At 42.8% G+C, this 10,388-nt stretch overlaps 1 protein-coding gene across 1 annotated transcript in view; it reads right to left on the bottom strand.

Moving 5' to 3' along the window:
* Positions 1-10,388, bottom strand: part of ACBD6 (acyl-CoA binding domain containing 6) — a 92,088-nt gene that overhangs the window by 30,792 nt on the left and 50,908 nt on the right. The gene's annotated exons all lie outside the window — the stretch shown is intronic.

The raw sequence follows: 10,388 nt of genomic DNA on the forward strand, positions 1-10,388 counted from the left end.
CTGACAGGCCTGTAGTTCCACAGATCATCCTTCCAGCCCTTCTTGTAGATGAGCGTCACTTCTGCTAACCTCCAGTCAACTGGGACCTCCCCGGTTAGCCAGGACTGCTGATAAATGATGATTGAAAGTGGCTCAGTGAGCACTTCCACCAGCTCCCTCAGTACCCTTGGGTGGATTCCATCCAGCCCTGTAGACTTCTGTGTGTCTAAGTGGTGTAGCAAGTCACTAACCATTTCCCTTTGGATCATGGGGGCTTCATTCTGCTCCCTGTCCCTGTCTTCCAGCTCAGGGGGCTGGGTACCCATAGAACAACTGGTCTTACTACTAAAGACTGAGGCAAAGAAGGCATTAAGTACCCCGGCCTTTTCCTCATCTTTTGTCACTATGTTTCCCTCCGCATCCAAATGATGATTTAAAACAGGTCTAAATGAATAGTTTATATGATCTTCGATTTTAGACTCGATACACATTTACAATCTGTCTTTACATTGTGGTTTATCCCAAGTGACTGGGCTCCCGTGGCTTAGCAAGTTGTTTCTTACCAGCTGATGAGTGCAAACTGACCACATACGCGCGTAACACTTCCATCTGAGAAGTAAAATTGATGATTTGAAGTTAGCATAGCTCTAAGTTTTTCTACTGCTGTGAAACATCCAGATCGAAACTGCCTTCATTGTTTAAATTAACCTCTTTTACTTTGCAATTAGGACTGGAGATGAGGGTGTATATGATCACTTCCCGTCATTCAAAAAAAAAAGCACTCGGTTATTAAGCTATGAAAAATTGTGCATTTGCAATTGCTGAGCCATAACTTTACAAATATCTTCTGAGTTTGACCACTGGAATTTAAAGTGCAATGCTCAATTTCATACCACTTCAGAAGCCAAATTACCATGTAATCTGTGAGCACTGCTTGAAAATATCCTGACAATAGCACCTGGAATAGGGCATCACAGAGAAGGTAACCAGGCAGCTTTTGCAGACCTGGCTTCTGACTCAGATTTGATCTGCAGTCTGAACGTGATTAAAACTTGAGTTTAAAAAAAAAAGAAAAAAGAAAAAAGAGTAAATTGAAATTTCCTGCACACAGGTAACCCTGCCTCTGGCCGAGTCCAAGCACATGCCAAGGCTTCTCTGTAGCATGTTCCAGCCTATTGCTTTCTGAAATACTTCTCTTGTCTTCCTTCTGTGTTGGAGAAAGTCAACCAGTCAAAACTCCTTCCTTACTGTTTTGTTCATTAATCACTATCTTGCTTTGAGGGCCATGCTGAAAGGGAGACATTTCTCATCCGATCACCAAGCCAGGGAAGGAAAATGCCTACAGACAGAGCTGGTGCTTTCCTCCTCTCTTCCAACATCTCACACACAAAGCCCATCGCTAACCGTGCCCAGCCTCTCTGTCAGCAGCAGGGACGCACGGGGTTTTTTCCAGCATGTGGCTGCAGGGCAGGTTGGCCTCAGCAGAGATGCTGCCCGGAGGCACGGCCATCTCCAGCCACTCGGCTCCATCTCTGTGCCACCCCTCACCATGGCTCCGCTGTACAACCATGGCTGGCCAGGGCTTGTGCATGCTATGAACCAGACCTCTGAAAGAGTCCTGGATAAAAATAACCTTTAACACTACTCCCATTCCCTTCCCCTGCCTCACAAAAATACTGCTGGATGTACAGTAAAGGATGGAAATATCACAGAAAAAAAAAATCAATTAAAAGAAATTCGCAAACCATTGTGTTAGAGCATCTCATTTAGAGCAGCCACTTTTTATCTGTAGGGCAAGTAATTGCAGTACTATCGCAGCAGTAACATCATGCATCAGAGAAGGTGACAACATTTTTAGGGGTATTTATTGTAAACATACTAAATTCAAGACTATACCCCACAAATTAATTTTCAACGGTGACAGAAGTCAGCTGGCTAGAGCTGTTATTGCTAATAGCTAGAAAAGACCCACTTAATCACTTTGCATTTTTATTTGTAGAAGATAAAGAAACATTTCTTTCACTAATAGTTTCATGCTTGTTTCATCTCATTTTATCCAGACTGCAAGATCAGTTTAATTTCATTTGATTGGTTTTCTAAGGATCTTAGAACTACCATATTTTTTATAATCTTGTTATATCCATGAGATAAAAAACAATTATTTGCCCCACCATTTCCCAAATGGGAAACCAAGACAGAAAGAAATCAAGTGACTTGTTCAAGGTCACACTGGGATTCTGTAGCAAAACTGGAGAATTAGAAACCTGAACTCGATTCTGAAAATAGCCATAAAGGGAATTTCCTCACCGAATCAACAGGGATTCTACAGATCTGGACATCTACTGCTAAGTTTTTTTAATAACATAAATAACTGTGGATAGCCCAGCTCTGAATGAACAGATCCTGTTATTTCTCTCAGCTGAAAAAAAAAGGAAATTCTCTCTAATAAATAAAACTAGCCCACCCCCACTACCAGATGGGGGGAGCCTGAAGTTTAGCAAAAGCACTTGAAAGTATATCAATTGCTGGTTCTGAAAATTTCAAATAGCAGGTCTGCATCACAGGTGTGTCTCTATGAAGAGGAAAAAAATGGTAATATTCATGTTTTAATTTTTTTCTCCTAAACCTTAGCAGAGCCATAACACAAGTTAAAGGGAAATAGCCATCTCAAAGTTCCGTATGTTCAGGACACGCATTGCTTACGACATTTAACTGTTAAGTGGAGAACTGTTCAGCACTGTGGTATGTCTGGATTTTTCTGTTAGCTTTTATATGAACACAAAAACTCAACCCCCCTCTCCCCACAGATGACGGGGAAAACGACAGTTGCCAATGCAATTTTGTTTGCAACTGTAAGCATTTAACAGCCTCAGGAACTCTGTTTTGCTCCTGTCCAGGCTGGGCTGGAACAAAGCAGGAGCGCACAAACACCACAACAGAAACCTGGAGAGTGAAGCCACCAATTCAAAAGGAGGCGGCTGAGGTTGTGCCATGAATGGGACGTGAATGAACAAAGTAGTATATAGTATAATACCAAGTAGTATATAGTAACAGTAGTATATAGTATTAGCAAGTATATATATGTACCGAACAGCTGCCTTGTTCACTACATTCTGCCCATACGAAGCAAACGTCCTGCAGTGGAAAACAAGATGTGTTTTCCGGAGACAGTTTCAAAAGGGTGTGAGGGTACAGCAGCCATTTATACACACAGAAATATCAACAGTTGCTCATTATGTTAAAACCTGAAAGCTGACCAGACAAGGCGTTTCACCTAGGCCTAGCCTGAACAGTGGAGCTGAAGAGATCCTCTGAACATTTTTGGCAAGTCGGACATTAACAGATGCTTTAGACTTATGCAGTGTTAATGGGAGGAGCAGGTATGTCAAACTAAGTCAGTGGCTGCGTCCAAGCTGCGGTTTCCATCTCTCTCTTCCAAGCTGTGTTGAAGTACATTGGCAGAACAACATTCATCAGGGATGTATCGAATGCTGACCACAGCAGTATTTGTCCTCTGCAAAGAGGATAGGAGCAGAACAGTCAAATCTGCATAAACATCACATTAATAACAGACTGGGTGAAGATTGCATTTTAATATTGAACTCCAGTTGAAGTACCTACTTATTTAAAAGTTCAGAGAAGTTTCTTCAGTTGCTAGTACTGGCAAATATTTCAGTACCCACTCCTAGGGTGGTAAGGCTGTGTGTACAGTACAAAGCCACAGGTCTCAGGCTAGGACCTCATGCTTCTTCCCCTGACTTAGGAGTTAGGGGATCAGTGTTGTAGTCAACACCCAAAGTCATACCATTGAGTTGTGCTTGGGTAAGAGCTTCGGAAACCAGCCATCACTAGCACATACAAACCCCTACAAACAGAACATTTTAGAGGTCAGAGCAGAGACACTGACTGCTTTTCTGAAGAACAGGCGAGACCACATCTGCTTCTGCTGGTTTCTCTAACACTACAAATCTACCTTAATGATCATTTACACTTCACTCTTTCAACCTTCCTCTCTCCTCTTATGTAAACATACTATAAATACAGACTTGGCATAAAGCCCATCTATCTACTGCTCAGCTTCCCCCCGATCCTAAAGGTCTTTCTCTGGACAAGCTGTGATTTAGCTCCAAGTTCCTGTAAGCCTGAGCAACTTCTTCCAACTTCCATCAGCACTAATGTGACACATGCCCTTGTGCTACCGATGAGAGACCCGTACCTGGAGAAACCAAATCCAGCATGACTCACATGGACTTCTTTATGGGCATCCTTCTTCTGCGGCTTCCATGAGCCCTTTACGGGTTCTTCAGGGTTTTGGAGGGAACACTGACAAAAGTCACCCTACACTGTACATGCCATAGGACTTTGCCCTGAACAAGACCAAGACCTCTGGCCAGTGTCAGATAATCCGTCACTATAAGCTACTTGTATCCAAGCCAGATATTTATTGCTATTGATCTGCCTGGTCCCAGTGAAAGACTTTTGTTCTCCCAACCCGGGACTTTGACCTCAATTAAGTTATGAATTTCAATCCGATAGACTGCTCCACTTACCCTGCTGCTCTCCCTGACTGGATTAATTAGAATTAGCTAGGCTGGGAGTCACCCCGAGAGCCTCATGGATCATGTTATTTTAATAATAAATAAAGAGACGGCAGCAGCATACAAGGAAGGATTTTGAAAGATTGTTTATCCAAAAGCATCATTCAGAACCTGCCAATACTAATTTCTCCGAGTTTGATTACCTCATTTACTTCTTTTTATTTCTATTCATTAATTGAGTTTTATCTCCCATTACTTCAGCTCCCCAAATGCACCCTTCCTATAAAAGGAACCAGACACATACTTTGCTGTTACAAAGTTTTATTACTGCAGCTCATCAAAAGTATAGTTAGCAGGAATGGAATAGTCATTAAGCATTTAATAATCTAATAGTGCTGAGAAAATATATATGTAATAGGGGAGGGGAAAAGGAAGGGAGAGGGACAAGGCAACCCTGACTATTACCATAAAGTGTGTACTGAGGGCTCTTTATACAGATAGTGTATAATCTGTACACTATTGGCTGGTGGACAAAACTGAGCATCTTCAAGAAGGTAACATCTAACACTGGAGAAAACACATATATCCATTAGGATATTTTCTGAAATCACAATAATTCCTTTGGAACAAGCCTAAAATGCATTGAATGCCAAAGAAATTTGATTGGTAAGGGGAAGTTTCTGAACTAGTGAGTCAGAGCCTGATAGCTACATTATCCTTATTACTTCTCTTTCCCTATAAAAGCAATTACATACTTGAAGATGTTGGGTTGCCCAGGACTGTACTGAAATGGATTGCCTCGGCCAGCCATGTCACAGACATACTACAGAGTTATTGACCCATAAATGAACACTTATTTGTCACGCTCATTTTAATGTTTAATTGGCTGGAACCGGAGAAACGGATTTAGATGATGGAAGTTTACCAGTTCTTCCAACTCTGGTACCCAGCTTGCAGATAGCCAACTCCTAACCTGAGAACAAACACGGCAGACAACTTCAACGCACCTTCCACCTTCATGTAAGTTCAGGCTTTCATTTTATAAGAAAGCCTTCTCAGGATAGGGTGATTTATTCCAGCCAAGTTGAGCCTCGTCGTAAGAGGACAGAAGACCCATTTTAACACAGGGTGTCTAAGCTGGGACAGCCAATTGGTCTGTTAGATCAACTAGAACGTTACTCCAGGATAGGATTTACTTGTTTTGTTGCAAAAGGGAGCAACTGAGCAGTCTCTCTGTGAGGGGCAGAGGGAGGATGGCACCAGCCTTTGTTTTCCTGTGCAGGCAAGTACTGCCAAGACCTCTGCTACCCCTCACCAGAGGGGATTCCTGTTCACATGGATTTCCAAAAGCCTTTGGATACATCCTCTCACCAAAGGCTATTAAATGATTCTGTCATAGAGCAAGAGGAAAGGTCTTTGCACTGCTTGATAACTGATTACAAAAGTAAAGATTGAATAGGAATAAATGCCCAGTTTGCACAATTGCTGGTGATCGCTGGAGTCTGAAGGATCTGTGCAAGGGCTTGGGTTGTCCAACACACACAAATGAACAGGGGAAGCAGGCTGAGAGTGAAGCATCCAAGTCTGTTAAACCAAAAGCTGACTGTAAAATGCTACAAAAGGATCTCAGAGTGACAGGGTGAAAAAACTGCAGATGAAATTCAGCGCTAATAAACACCAAGCAATGCACAGTGGAAAAAAAAAAATCTTTAGTCTAAATCTACAGCGATGGGCTCCGAACAACCTATTACCTCTGCGGAAACAGATAATGAGTTATAATAGACAGCTCTATTATAACACCAGTTCAGTATTCGATGGTAATTAATAAAAGGCAAACAACAAGGAATCATTTGGAAAAAAAAAAAGAGGAAATAAGAAAACATCATTATATTGCTTCATTAAACCTCATAGTGCACTTACAGCTTGGGCACTGAGAGAAGTGCTACTCCCTTCATCTGAAAGGAAGTAAGGAAGAACTAGAAATGATTCAAAGGGTGACGAGGAGGAGCAAAGTTACCGAGCAGCTTCCAAATGGGGTAGGATTAAATAGATTGAACTCCTTAGTCTGAAAAAGAAGTGATCAAGGGGAATCAAGGAGGCCAATAAAGTCAAAAGCAGGACAGAGAAGGTAACTGGGGGAACAATTACGGTTTCTCATTACACAAGAACGATGGGGTCTCACATGAAATGATTGTGGCAAGCACAAAGCAAATGCACAGTTAAACTACAGAACTCCCACTGGCATAAAAGGTTGGGAATCCAAAAAGGGATGAGAGAAATTTATCAAAGAAAAATCCAGGAGCGCAAAGATAATACCAATGGTTCAGGAAGCGTCCAAGCCACACTCTGGGAAAATATATGAAATTATCACTGTATGCTTACCCTACTCTGTCCCCTAAGCATTCACTCTTTCCTGCCGCTGGAGACACGATACTGAGCTAGAAGGACTCCTGCACTGACAGCTGTTCTTATGGATGCAGAAATGAGATGTACAAGTTGAGAGACAGGAACCTCCCAAATTAGCTTTGCCATTTTGAGTACTGTTTTGCCACTTACAATCCATGAAGCCAAGAAACAGCTATGATCAGCAAAAATCTTATTTAAAATCTAAACAAAATAAGCATAAAGAGTTATTCTCTCGACATCTAAAGTGTTAGAACAATCTTATTTAGGAAAACTAACAAAAGTACTTTACACCAAAGACTGCAAATTCAAGATGCCCCAATGATGCACTCAGAACTTTTTTTTTCTATTGGTTTTTGTTGTGTGTGGGTTTGTTTTGTTTTGTTTTTTAAAGCAAACTGGAAGAGACAACTGCCGACAACAGATGAATACAAAATTCCATTTGGAAAGTAAAACCAGACTTTCTCATATTGAAAAGTCCTCAGGGAGAAGGCGAGTGGCAGAATTTAACTCCTTCAAAACAGGGAAAGCTTTTTCAAGTGGCTGAACGCAAAAAAAGATGTTCCAGGAACCATCTCTCCTGAGTGAAGAGTAGCTGATTGCTTGGCAGTCTGTTGCTCTGGCAGGGAGAGGTGACGCCAAGGCTATAGGAAATGAAGCAAGGCTAGAGACCATTCCTATGGTGATGAGAGACCATTCCTATGGTGATGCGTTCACCTGAAAAACCAGCTCCACTGCCAACGGTATCCTGTTTTCATTAACCAGACACCTTAATGAGGGACTAAAGTATTTCTAGCAATGACTTCACAAATTACAGGTGTTTTAACACATGCTTATTTCAAAGATGACCCTGGGACCAAGAAACAAAGGGGCATGGGACCATCCCATGTCCCCACAGGGAGGCATTCAAGGTAAGGCTGTTTCCTGCATCTGCAGAGACATATAAAGACAGTAGGGAGTAAGATACCTGTTTCTCCTCTGCACGAGAGCACACAACAGCACCATGGTGCCACCTCACCTACCTCAAAGCCAACTGCTGCTGGCCTCTGTCGACTGTGATCATTGGCAGAGATCGCAGCCATTATACCACAAAATAGCTGTGCTGGTTAGGCATGGAAACAGGCACAAGGCCTTCTGATGCAGAGGGTGGTCACGCTCCCTGAGCTAAAACTATGTGCCTGCCAGACTGCATTCCTCCTGCACCAGCAATGGCCACGGAAAGTGCCTCCCTCTGCACAACTCAGCCCTCAATACAAGGTGATGCCCACAAGCCATGCAATCTCACAGCAATCCACTAAAATGTGCTGCTGTCCTCGGTCCCTGGCTTTAAACCCTACGTTTTGATTACCCTGAATGCAGCTTTAGATTTTGAAGGTAAAGCAACAGAAATCACTGCTAGTTTTTTCAGGACCAGCTCTTGGATTTCACTTTTCAAACACTGGTTTTGCACGTAGCGGTTGAGAGGACCGTGTGGACCCTGAAATTACTGCTGGAACAACACAGAAGCCTGCAGTTGCTTTCTCGGCTGGTGAGCCTGCTTTGCAGGCAATGCTGCACACGCACTGCCTGAGCAAGGGTGCCAACTGCTTTGCTACACCAGCAATGAAGCAATGATTCATATGTCTACAGGGAGCACAAGAAACAAAGACTGTACATGTCAAGCTGGAAGATGGGAAGAAACAATGCAAAAAAGCCCAGCCTGCACAAGCAGAAGGAAACATCTCATCGTCTGTACAACCTACAGTTTGTGTTGATGAGGCTTGAGGTGTCTTCAGAAGCTGAAGAGCAAACCAGGGATAAATCTCTGCATCTCCCAGCATATATTTAGAGCTGCAAATATTTTACAAATGTTTCTGCTGAAAGGGACTTTTCTCCCAGTAGGTAAAATCAGCATCTGCTGAGTGGTGACCATTTAACATTCAACCTGCTGCCAATCTACATTCCACAGAGAGACCCGCAGGAGAGACATGGAGCTGTGCCACTTCTAATAACTGTGTGACTGGCACCATGTCAATGCTTTAATGTAGAAAGCTACCCTCTGTCACTAAGCAGATCTCTCCTTTCTTTTGGCTAATGGCTTTCACACCCATTGGCAACAATGTCAAGACTGAAGGGGTATGAGCCTGCAGAGTCTTCCGAGATCTGCCTGGCAAAGCTGACTACAGAAATATTGAGACAGGGATTGGGGCGGGGGGGTTTTATAAGGAAAGAAGGAAACTATTGTGGTTAATAAATCTGCTCTCATTGCTTTGCTTTTCATCTTTGTTTAGTGTCTTCATCCATTTGCCACTGTACCTTCCTACCGCAGCAATGGGCAATTCAGCAGTTACCTGCGACATCCTTTGCTTGCTGTGAGCATAACTATGCCAAACCCTCTGCAGCAATCATCAGATGCAGGACAGGGTCCCTCCTGGCTTTATAAGCCAGGCTTTTAGTATATTTAGGGGGAAATTTATACTAGGGACATTAACTGCAAGGGCACAAGGCTCAGACATTTTCCTTTTTAATCTCGGCCAGGTTTAGAGAATGGTCATAACACTAGAGTACTTTGGCAGCTGGCATCCTACCTACAAGTGTGTTTGCACCGATCAGCTTGCAGCAAAGGTGGTGGGCTGCATGTACACACACACACATATTCACTGGGGAGGGGGAAAGCTGTGTAGATACAGTCTGTGGCCTTTGGTCCTTGGTCAGAACAGTCAAGATGCACACACTGATTTCCTCAACATCTCCCTGCGGATACAGAAAAATGAGGGCATGACCTATATTCGGTGCAGGAGGCAGGGAAGGGATGCATGTTTGTTGAGACCAGCTTCATTTTTAAATGTCTACGCAACGCCTCCAACACGAGGCGCATGCAGAGACTGAAGCAGTTCGTATTCTTGCTATGAAATCCAAATGAACAAGACTGAAAAGAAAGAAAACAGGCAGTGACGGGCAGGCAAGCAGGCCTGACTTTTCCTTGCTTCTTTTTCTCCTATACAGACACAATCCTTCTAGAGTCAGGCAGGAAAACAGAAAAACCATACAAATAAAACAAAACCAAGAGACCACCAATCTTAGCAATCTTTGACATATCCATAATTTCTACTTCATTTTTAGCTAATGGTGGAAATTAGTCTTTGGATAGTTGATAAAAATCAACCTGTCTCTGCTGGGTTAGTACCATGATCTGTGGCCCAGCGACTACTTCTAGTACAATTGATTTTCCTTTTTGGCAACCAATAGGCCAGTCAATAATAATGTTGTTTGAGAAGGATTGAGTCATGAGGGAGATGAACCCTCCCTGCCATTTATTATGTTTGTATTGTCTCCATTTGAAAAGATTTTTTGTTGGTTTTTTTTTTTTTTCCAATGAGGACATGAGTGAAGGTATTACAAGGGGACGGCTACTCCACATCCCTGTCTCCAAAAGCCCTCTGACTCACAAGTGTGTTAGCATGCAAATAGAGAGGAGGGAAGCGGCTG

Source organism: Aptenodytes forsteri, unplaced genomic scaffold (assembly GCF_000699145.1).
Source record: "Aptenodytes forsteri isolate BGI_AS27 unplaced genomic scaffold, ASM69914v1 Scaffold289, whole genome shotgun sequence".
In the NCBI taxonomy this organism is placed as follows: Eukaryota; Metazoa; Chordata; class Aves; order Sphenisciformes; family Spheniscidae; genus Aptenodytes; species Aptenodytes forsteri.